The 8,841-nt window shown below is 49.3% G+C and overlaps 1 non-coding gene across 1 annotated transcript; it reads right to left on the bottom strand.

Moving 5' to 3' along the window:
• Window positions 1-3,338: 3,338 nt before the first annotated feature.
• On the bottom strand, window positions 3,339-3,442 carry LOC144281474 (U6 spliceosomal RNA). The gene has a single exon (XR_013349990.1). It is a non-coding gene; the product is annotated as a U6 spliceosomal RNA (small nuclear RNA).
• Between the last annotated feature and the right edge of the window lie 5,399 nt (window positions 3,443-8,841).

Raw genomic sequence — 8,841 nt, 5'->3', positions numbered from 1 at the left:
AATCTTTTAAAAATAGACAAAAAAAAGTGCCTGAATCGAATATATTCTGTATATAGTTGTGTGAGTCCGTATGTGTGCATGGATATCTTCAATTCATGTCGTTGTATCTCCCCCAGATTAAAGTAAAATCGACTCTTCACGAAGTTGCGCAGCCCATTTCCTGTGGTTCTAAGTGCCTCCCACCGATAAAGTGTGTTGTTCCCGTGTAAACAGCAAGAGCACAAACAATAAGAGGCAGCGCCCATTCTCATGGAAAAGGCTGTAGAGAGAGACACTGACCCACGCATAAAGGGAAAAGACCAAAATGCTGGGGGAGGAGGAAGGGGCCATGCCACGGACAGTGGGGTTCACCCTGGAGAGCTCAGGGCGAGGCAGGCTGGCCGAGTACCGCTGAGCGGGAGAGAAGGGCATGAAGATGGTACAAAAGGTTGACGGGGTCTAGAAGAATGAGGACGGGTGCTATAGACTGCTTCCCCCCAAATTCAGATTGGAAGCCCGCCCCTCACCGTGATGGTATTTGGAGGTGATGAGCTCAGGAGGGTGGAGTGCCCACAATGGCATCCGTACCCCTGTAAGTAGAGACACAGAAAGCTTGCGCCCTCTCTCTCCATGCCCCATGAGGAAACCATCAAAGGTGGTGGTCCGCAAGCCAAGAAGATAGCCTTCAACAGAAATCAGATCTGTCCCCCCCCCGCCCCATCTTGGACTCCTAGCCTCCAGCACCATGAGAAGTAGTTGTTTAAGCCTCCAGCGTGCAGGACTCTGTTATGGTGGCAGAAGCAGATGAAGAACAGACTTGGTCGTGGGGCTCACTGTCAGAACGGTAGACCCCAGGGCTCAGGGGTAGGCCGTGGGGCAGGCTTGCTTGATTCCTCTGAGACATTTGTCTTCAGAGTTCAGGGGGAGTGATCCTAAGGCACAGGGGCCAAGTGGAGGCAGTTACAGTGTCAAGCAGAGCACATGAAGTCTGGGGTTTAGATTACAGGGAAAGGTGAATTACTGAGGAAGCCATGGAAGTAGGAGGGGCCCAGCACCAGGCTGGGAAGTGACCTCATAGGAGGGCAAGAGGTGTCAGGTCCTGGAAGTCTGGAGAGGAAGAAGTCCTAAAGCAAGCACAGAAGAAGCACAGAGCCCAGAGAAGCCTCTGTTGGGCTCCCTGACTCACTCAGCAAAAACCATGCCAGCCCCCTGAAAGACGTGCCAGGTGTAGGGTGAGGACAAGAGCAGAAAAACGTCATCTAGACGCATGGCAGGGAAGGAAGGGGCTCACAGAGCCCAGGACAGAAAACCTGGGCAGTCAGGAAGACCGTTGGAGCCTTTAAATAACGTTTGAAGCTCTTAATTTAACCATGAACCTGTCCCCACACCTTTCCATCAGCTCTAAGGCCCCCTGGTCTGGGCCCCTCAAATCTTCTGGGAGCACAGAAGGACCCTAAGAGCAGAAGTGCCCTCTCATTGAGCACTGAGCATGCTCTGATTCTCTCCACATTGAACCCTCCCAGCAAGTCAACTGTGGGCTGGGGGTGGGGGGCACGGGTACTGGTTTCATCCCTTCTTTCCAAATGAAGGTGCCGAGAATCAGCAAGATTCAGAAATTCCACTGGGCTCCAGGTCAACAGAGAAAGTAATGAGACCCAATTGGCCCAGAGCCCCAACTCTACCCTTTCCACGCCCTTAGTATTCTCATGCCCTCATTAGGACCCACAGGCTGTCCTGGGGACCCCAGCTACCCCCAGCTGGAGGCTGTGCCCCTAAGGCCAGACCACTTACTGAGACAGGTGTCTGGAGGGCCTCACAGGTGTCCCTCTATCTTGTGGATCTGTGTCCCAGTCGGCAGTGATACAGGGCAGGGAACAACCTTACCCACTTGGTTCACCAAATTCGGGCTGACGGGCTAGAAGCCCCCTGGCTTACAAACAGGTTTTGGCCAGTGTGGTATTTGATTTAAATATTAAATGTGATTATTTCTAGGCAGGATCCGTGCTCCCTCTGGTTCCATCCCCACCAACTTGTCCCCAGCGGCTTCCCCCTTCCAGCTGCTGCCTGGGCCTTGAAGGCACTGGCGTTGACTGCCCCTCGTTAAATTAAAGTTGACCTACTCGTAATTATTTTATTACGTACATACTGCAATTCAAAGGAAAATCCTCCAGATCGAAAGACCCGTTGCTCAGGTAAAGGCGGATTATGTGTAGAAGACCCGGGTTTCCCAAGAACATTTTGCGCAAGTGGTTCAGGCAAAAACGTTTGGTGGTTTTCTCCATGGCGTACATGGAGCACAAGCAGGATGGTGGATCATCAGCTGATGCCCCAACAAACAGAACAGTCCCCCCAAATGAACTGGGATAAGTGAGATTTTAGAATTTCACTGAAGGCGTGACTCACAACAGGTAGAAACAGAACACAACCACAGAACGGCCCTTCAGGAAAGCTCATTGTTCAGACTAAATTTTTTTTTAGGTTTTTATTCAAATTCCAGATGGTTAACATACAGTGTAATAACAGTTTCAGGTGTACCATACAGTGGTTGGTCCCCTCCATCACCGACCTGTGCTCGCGGCCAAAGTGCCCTCCTCATCCCCATCCCCTATTGCAGGATCCCCCACACCCTCCCCTCCGGTAACCTCCCCACCAGTGGGTTCTCTTGAATGAAGGATCTGTGTCCTGGTTTGCTTCTCTCTCTCTTTTCCCCCTTTGCTCATTTGTTTCTTAATTTCCACATATGAGTGACATCATACAGTATTTGTCTTTCTCTGACTTCTTCTGCTTAGCATGATACTCTCCACCCGCATCTATGTCCTTGCAAACGACAAGATTTCATTCTTTTTTATGGCTGAATAACACTCCATTATATGCATATATACACTCATACCCACACACACAGCTCCCTCCACACCTTCTTTATCTGTTCATCAGTCGATGGGCACTTGGGCCTTTGCCATAATTTGAGATACTATGGAGGTATCTGGAGCTAATGCTGCTGTAAGCATCAGGGGACATGTATCCCTATTTATCCCTTTGAATTAGTATTTTTATATTCTTTGGGTAAATACCCAGTAGTACAATTACCAGATCATAGGGTGGCTCTATTTTTGACTTTTTGAGGAACCTCCGTACTGTTTTCCAGAGGGCTCCACCAGTTTGCATCCCCACTAACAGTGCAGGAGGGTTCTCCTTCCTCCCCATCCTCACCAACACCTGTTATTTCTTGTGCTGTTGATTTTAGCCATCCTGGCAGGTGTGAGGTGCTATCTCACTGTGGTTTTGATTTGCATTTCCCTGGTGATCAGTGATGTTGGGCATCTTTTCATGTGTCTGTTGGCCATCTGTATGTCTTCTTTAAAAATATGGAATGCTTCATGAATTTTCATTTCATCCTTGTGCCGGGGCCATGCTAATCACTGTATCATTCCAATTTTAGTACATGTGCTGCCGAAGCAAGCACCAGACTAATTGTTTAAAAGACTTCGGAGATCTGGAGACAAAAGGTTTGTTTATCCCCTACAACTGGTTTCTGGTGCAATGAGCAAACCATATACTATCCAGGATTCATGGAAAATGTGGGGAAGTGAGAGGATAAAACACTGACATCCTCCCTTAGCTGTGTTCTGATACCAGGAAAGGAGCTGGAAGCAAATGCAGAATCAGAACCGAATCTAAAATCGAGTCCTATCTTCTGGGAACAAGGGCTGGTGTTACTCAAGTGTCTGCTCTGCTGCCGGAAACGCAGTCTCAGGTGCTCCCAGCAAGGCCTCCGAGCTGCCTTGTCCTGCTGCTGCACGAGAGCATATGCATGCCAGGGGCACAGGACAAACCTGAGCCAGTTGGTGGCAGAGTGGGCGCTGCAGTCAGCCCCCTGGGGAGCCACAGCCCACACTCTCCTCTCCGATGCCCCCAAGTCCATCCTGATTGCTGCAATTCAGCACAACCTCCACTGTCTCCAGCAAAGTGAGGCTGAAGATTCACTCCAGGGGCAGGTGTGTCTGAGAAGTTTTATCACATGTACCCTACACACACACAGCTCTGTGTACAGGGGGATAATGGACACGGCCCCACTAGACACCATTGCTTGGAAGACCAAGACGTCAAGCGCATGGCTCTTGGCCAAGTGCAATGGACCTGGGGTGCAGCTTGCTTGTGCTTTAAAGCCTGGTCTTGGGGGAGCGGCAAAGAGGTGTGTTCAGGGTCGCTAGAGTCCACTGTCAGGGAAGCACATGGCCACAGGGAGATGTGCTACAGTGGATTGGTCACAGAGCTCCAAAATCAGGAGCACTTTATTCTACAGACACACCCTATGAGTCACTCCCTTGTGGCTTAAAATGCAGAGCTTTTCAGGTAGAGGTTGGTAGAAGGAGGAGCTATCTTGTCCATTTACTCAGGCTACGATGGCTCATTGGTCCTTGGCACCCAAATTAGAATTACACAGTCCCCACGTCTCCCCTCGAGGGTTGCTTTTTTCCTGACTCCTCCATGCACTTGTATCCTCAAAATCAGCACCTTTATGGGGGCACGATCATTGCTGAAACGCTCGCCATCAGGGGACCCCATGATGCCCACTTCCTGTGCTTCACACTTTTGTGGACTCCCTCCCCGTGAGTCGGGGCAGGACCTATTGACTGGCTTCTGATTAATCTAACGTGGAGAAGGGATGAGACGGCGCTCTGCAGGTGAAGTCCTGAAAGACTGGCTGTCGTCCTCCACCTTGCACCTGCACCCTTGGAACTCGCTCCCGGAGAAGCCAGCTACCGCGGGGCGAGCAGAGGATGGGGAGGCCACATGGCGAGGACAGCGGTCTCTGGCCAGTGACCAGAGAGACCTGAGGCCTGTCCACAGCTGCAGGAGACCCTGAGCCAGGCCCACCCAGCCCAGCCTCTCCCAGAGGCTGTGAGCAACTTCCGATTCCCATGAGCTCTTCCCAAGCACTGGAGATCTCTTTACGAACCACGTCTGTCCTCGGGACCTCAGGACCAGACATGGGGAAACTATTGATAACATTACCCCAAATCTGGGGCGGGGGGTGGGTGGCCTGGGTGGCTCAGTCAGTGAAGCATCTGCCTTGGGCTCAGCTCATGATCCCGGGGTCCTGGTATCGAGCCCCGCATTGGGCTCCCTGCTCAGCGGGGACCTTGCTTCTCCCTCTGCCTCTGCCTGCCGCTCCCCTCCACTCTGCTCCCTCTCTCTCTCTCTCTCTCTCTCTCTCTAATAAATAAATACATTAATTAATTAATTTTTAAAATCTCAAAAAAAAGAAAAACCAAACATCATAAAACATCACGCCCGATTCCTTCTGGCCCTTTCCCAGACAATCTGTGCTCTCCACCGCCGGAAGCGCACACTGGGATTGAGGAAGGGGACAGGCCCTTGCTTTGCCTAAGGACCGTGGGATCCCGGAGAAGTCACCGTGCGTGTCTGGGTGCGGAGGTTCCCTAAGCCCCCAGTCGGGCGGACTCGCAGAATGGCACCCACAGAAGGGGACAGACAGCCGTCAAGTCACACGAAGGGTGCAGGGGGGAGAACCAAAAAAAAGCCTCCGTGGCGTTCAGACAGCTGATTTCGGAGCGATAAGGAAACCCAGTTGCCTACCACTTACGGGTCAGATTTCACCGCTGTTTGTTGCTATAGTGTTTGTTTTAATTTTGTTCCCCAAATTCACCTGCTGTTGGATTTAGTAACCGGCCCATCGGTTGCCAGCGGGCGAGCATCTCAGAGGGGCCAAAGGGTGCGCTCCTCCTACGGGCCAGCCACGGGGCTTCCCCCCCAGCACAGGGCGAGACGGGTGCCGCTTCTCAGCACCTTGGGGGGCTGCCCAGCAGGGGTCCTGTGTTCATTCATCTCTGTCCGCCTTGCACAGATCTCCGGGGCACCTTCCTCACTGTAAATACGGTATCCGGCGGCTCCCTCTGTGTCCCTCTCTGCAAGCATGGCTCTTATATAAGTAATGTGCCAGCGGCCTCGGGGGGCAGCTTGCAGGGGCCCCTCACGCCTGACCTGCTGCAGCAGCCGGCCCCAACTGGATGCCGAGTCATCAGGCCCAAGCCCCATGCGGTGCGGCCTGCAACACCCTCCACAGCAACTAGGAACATCGAAGACACTCGCTCAGGCAAGCTGCACGGGGGCCCACGTCCACCCTGAGCTCTCTGCACCCCCGAGAAAGTTCCAGAACTGCAGAGGTGAAAACAGACCTCAGGTGCCTAATGTCTGATCCAGCTTTCTCTAGCAGCCCCGCACGTGAAGAAGGGAATTCTTTGTTCCTCTCGACAACTGCAATGACAGTGAAAATAACAAAACAGCAACAGCAACAGGTGCTCGCGCCGCAGCTGTGCTGGCTTCAGTTACCTCGGCAGCAGCTCGAGACCACAGATTGATCTGGGAGGTGAGCAAATACCCGTGGGGCGGGAGAGACTCAGGGAGGGACAGGCCACCAAGCAAAGGTGCCGTGCCTGTTTCCTGGGGCTGCCTTAGCAAAAATGAACGTAGGTGGCAGGAAACAAGAGACAGATGGGGAGGCTGCAAGCTTGAAATTCAGCCGTGGGCAGGGCCATGCTCCCCCCAAATCCTCAAAGACGAATCCTTCTTGCCTCATCCGGCTTCTGCTGGTCTCAGGGGTTCCTTGGCTGTGGCTGCCTCGCTTTCCACTCTTCTTCTCTAGCCACACAGCATCTTCCTGTAGAGAAATGAAGTTGCAACAAGCCCCCACGATGAGTTAAGTAGCAGAAGTATATTTTGCTCAGAGCCTAATCCGGGAACCAACATCTAAGATCCCCTTTACGTGCGACGAGGAGATAGCTCAGGGCATTCTTCATTCCTGCCTGCTTCTGCTCTGGGACGTGCGGTCCCTCCATGCCACCTGTCCCAATTTTCTGCTCTCAGTGATGATGAAATTGGCCCCTAAAGTTGTGACAGCAGGCCCCAGATTCAGAGCCAGCAGAAGAGGAGAGGGACAACTATAACAAGAATCCCTCTGCATCTGCACTATCTCCATCACTGGGCTGGACTTCGGTGGGTTATCTCCGACTCCTGACAGCTCACAAAATTGCCAGTCCAGCTTTACAGATGAGGACGCTGATGGGAAACGCTCACTGCATCTGCACGATCTCAGTCACTGGGGAAATGATTCTGAGAAATTGTGGCTACCCGTTTGGGAAAAAAATAATATTAATAATAAAGCCATATCCTCTCCTCATCCTTCGTATCAAAATAAATTCCATATGGATCATAACAAGAATGCAAAAAACGTAGATTAAAATCACCATAAAGGATTTGGGTGAACACATTCATAATCTCGTGATATGAAAAGCCATTTTAAGTATGTCAACATAGCTAGAAAAGTATTTTAAAGAAATATTAGTATGGCCAAAAAAACACAATAAACAAAGCTGATAGAAAAAAATGGCAAAAAATGGCATCAGGAAAAGAGTATTTTTAGATAATATTTTTAATATACCATGAGTGCCTTCAAAACAATAAGTAAAATACTAGTATTTTCAAAAACATGGACAATTCATGAGAGAAAAATCACATAACATACATATGAAAAAGATCTTTGGCCCTTCTACTAATTAAAGAAGTATGATTTAAATCATATATATTTTTATATCAAATAAAACAAAAGTATTGACCATGCTGGAAAATTCAAAACATAGACACACCCATGAACTGTTGGTACAAGTCCGGGGATGATGTGATAACGTGTAGCAGCATCTTAACACACACGTAACAGACGGTCCAGTAATTTCAGTGCGTGCATTTATCCTACAGAGATCACTGCTTTTTACAGATTCATATTTAAGGATATTTATTGCAATGCTGCTGGAGCAGAAGATAAAAAAACAAACAAAAACACAAACAACCGAAATGTTCATCGGTAAGTGTTCGGTTTAAAAACTTCTGATATACACGAGATAGAAGGCAACCAGTACAATGCTCACAGGCATTAATTAGGTTAGCACTGGAGCTTTCTCAAGAAAGCATCCTAGCTGGAGAAAGAGCTGGAAGGATCAGCATCTAGGTAGTTGCTAGGAGAGTGCAGTGAGCCTGCCCAGAAGCATACACATAAGAGGGAGGGGAAAAGATGGTTTGGATTAGAATACCGACATTTCAGTGATGCTAAAAAGAAAGCGATGCTCAAAGAAACCCAGAAAGATAGCCAGTGGAAAAGAAAGAAAACCTGGAGAAATGGAGACCAAGGCACTAGATTTTTCTCAAGAAGGAGGAAAGTTTACCAAAACCAAATGCTGTAAAAAAAAAAAAAATCAAGTAAAATAAGTATTAATGTGTTTATGGGGTTTGTCACACACACACACACACACACACACACAGGTTGGTGGTGGACTGAGTAACAGAAATGTCATGGCAAGAGTGGGGGACACAGAGAGTCCACACTGCAGTAGGTTTGCAAGTTGACAGAGTTGAGAAAATATAGAAATTGTCAACAAATATTTCAGGAAGTTCATCTGTAAATGGGAGGAGGGCTGTCTGGTAACCAGGGGCAAAGTGTCCACCAAGGGTGTCTTGTCTGTCTTCCTTTTTTTTTTTTAATTTTAATTTTAATTTTTATTTTTGGGGATGGAAATCTAAGCATGCTTCAATGCTAATGGAAGAAGATGTTGAAGAGAAAAATAGATTCCCTGGGTAAGTGGGAGGAGGTGGTCCTGCACCAGAAGAAAGGCATCTCCTGAATATAATGCAAAGCGAAGGAAAATACGGATGGACGTGAAAGTTTTTAGGGTTTGTTGTCAGTTCACTCAGGGTGAGGGCTCAGGAGTTCTCCTGTGGACCTGCTCGATCCAGTGAGCCAACAGAGTAAGAGAAAGAAAACTCAGGAAGATTTAAGAGTCAGACTTA

The sequence above is a fragment of the Canis aureus genome, chromosome 12 (genome assembly GCF_053574225.1).
Source record: "Canis aureus isolate CA01 chromosome 12, VMU_Caureus_v.1.0, whole genome shotgun sequence".
NCBI lineage: Eukaryota > Metazoa > Chordata > Mammalia > Carnivora > Canidae > Canis > Canis aureus.
The sequence above is the reverse complement of the archived record's forward strand: the minus strand, read 5'-3'. Positions and strand labels throughout refer to the sequence as shown.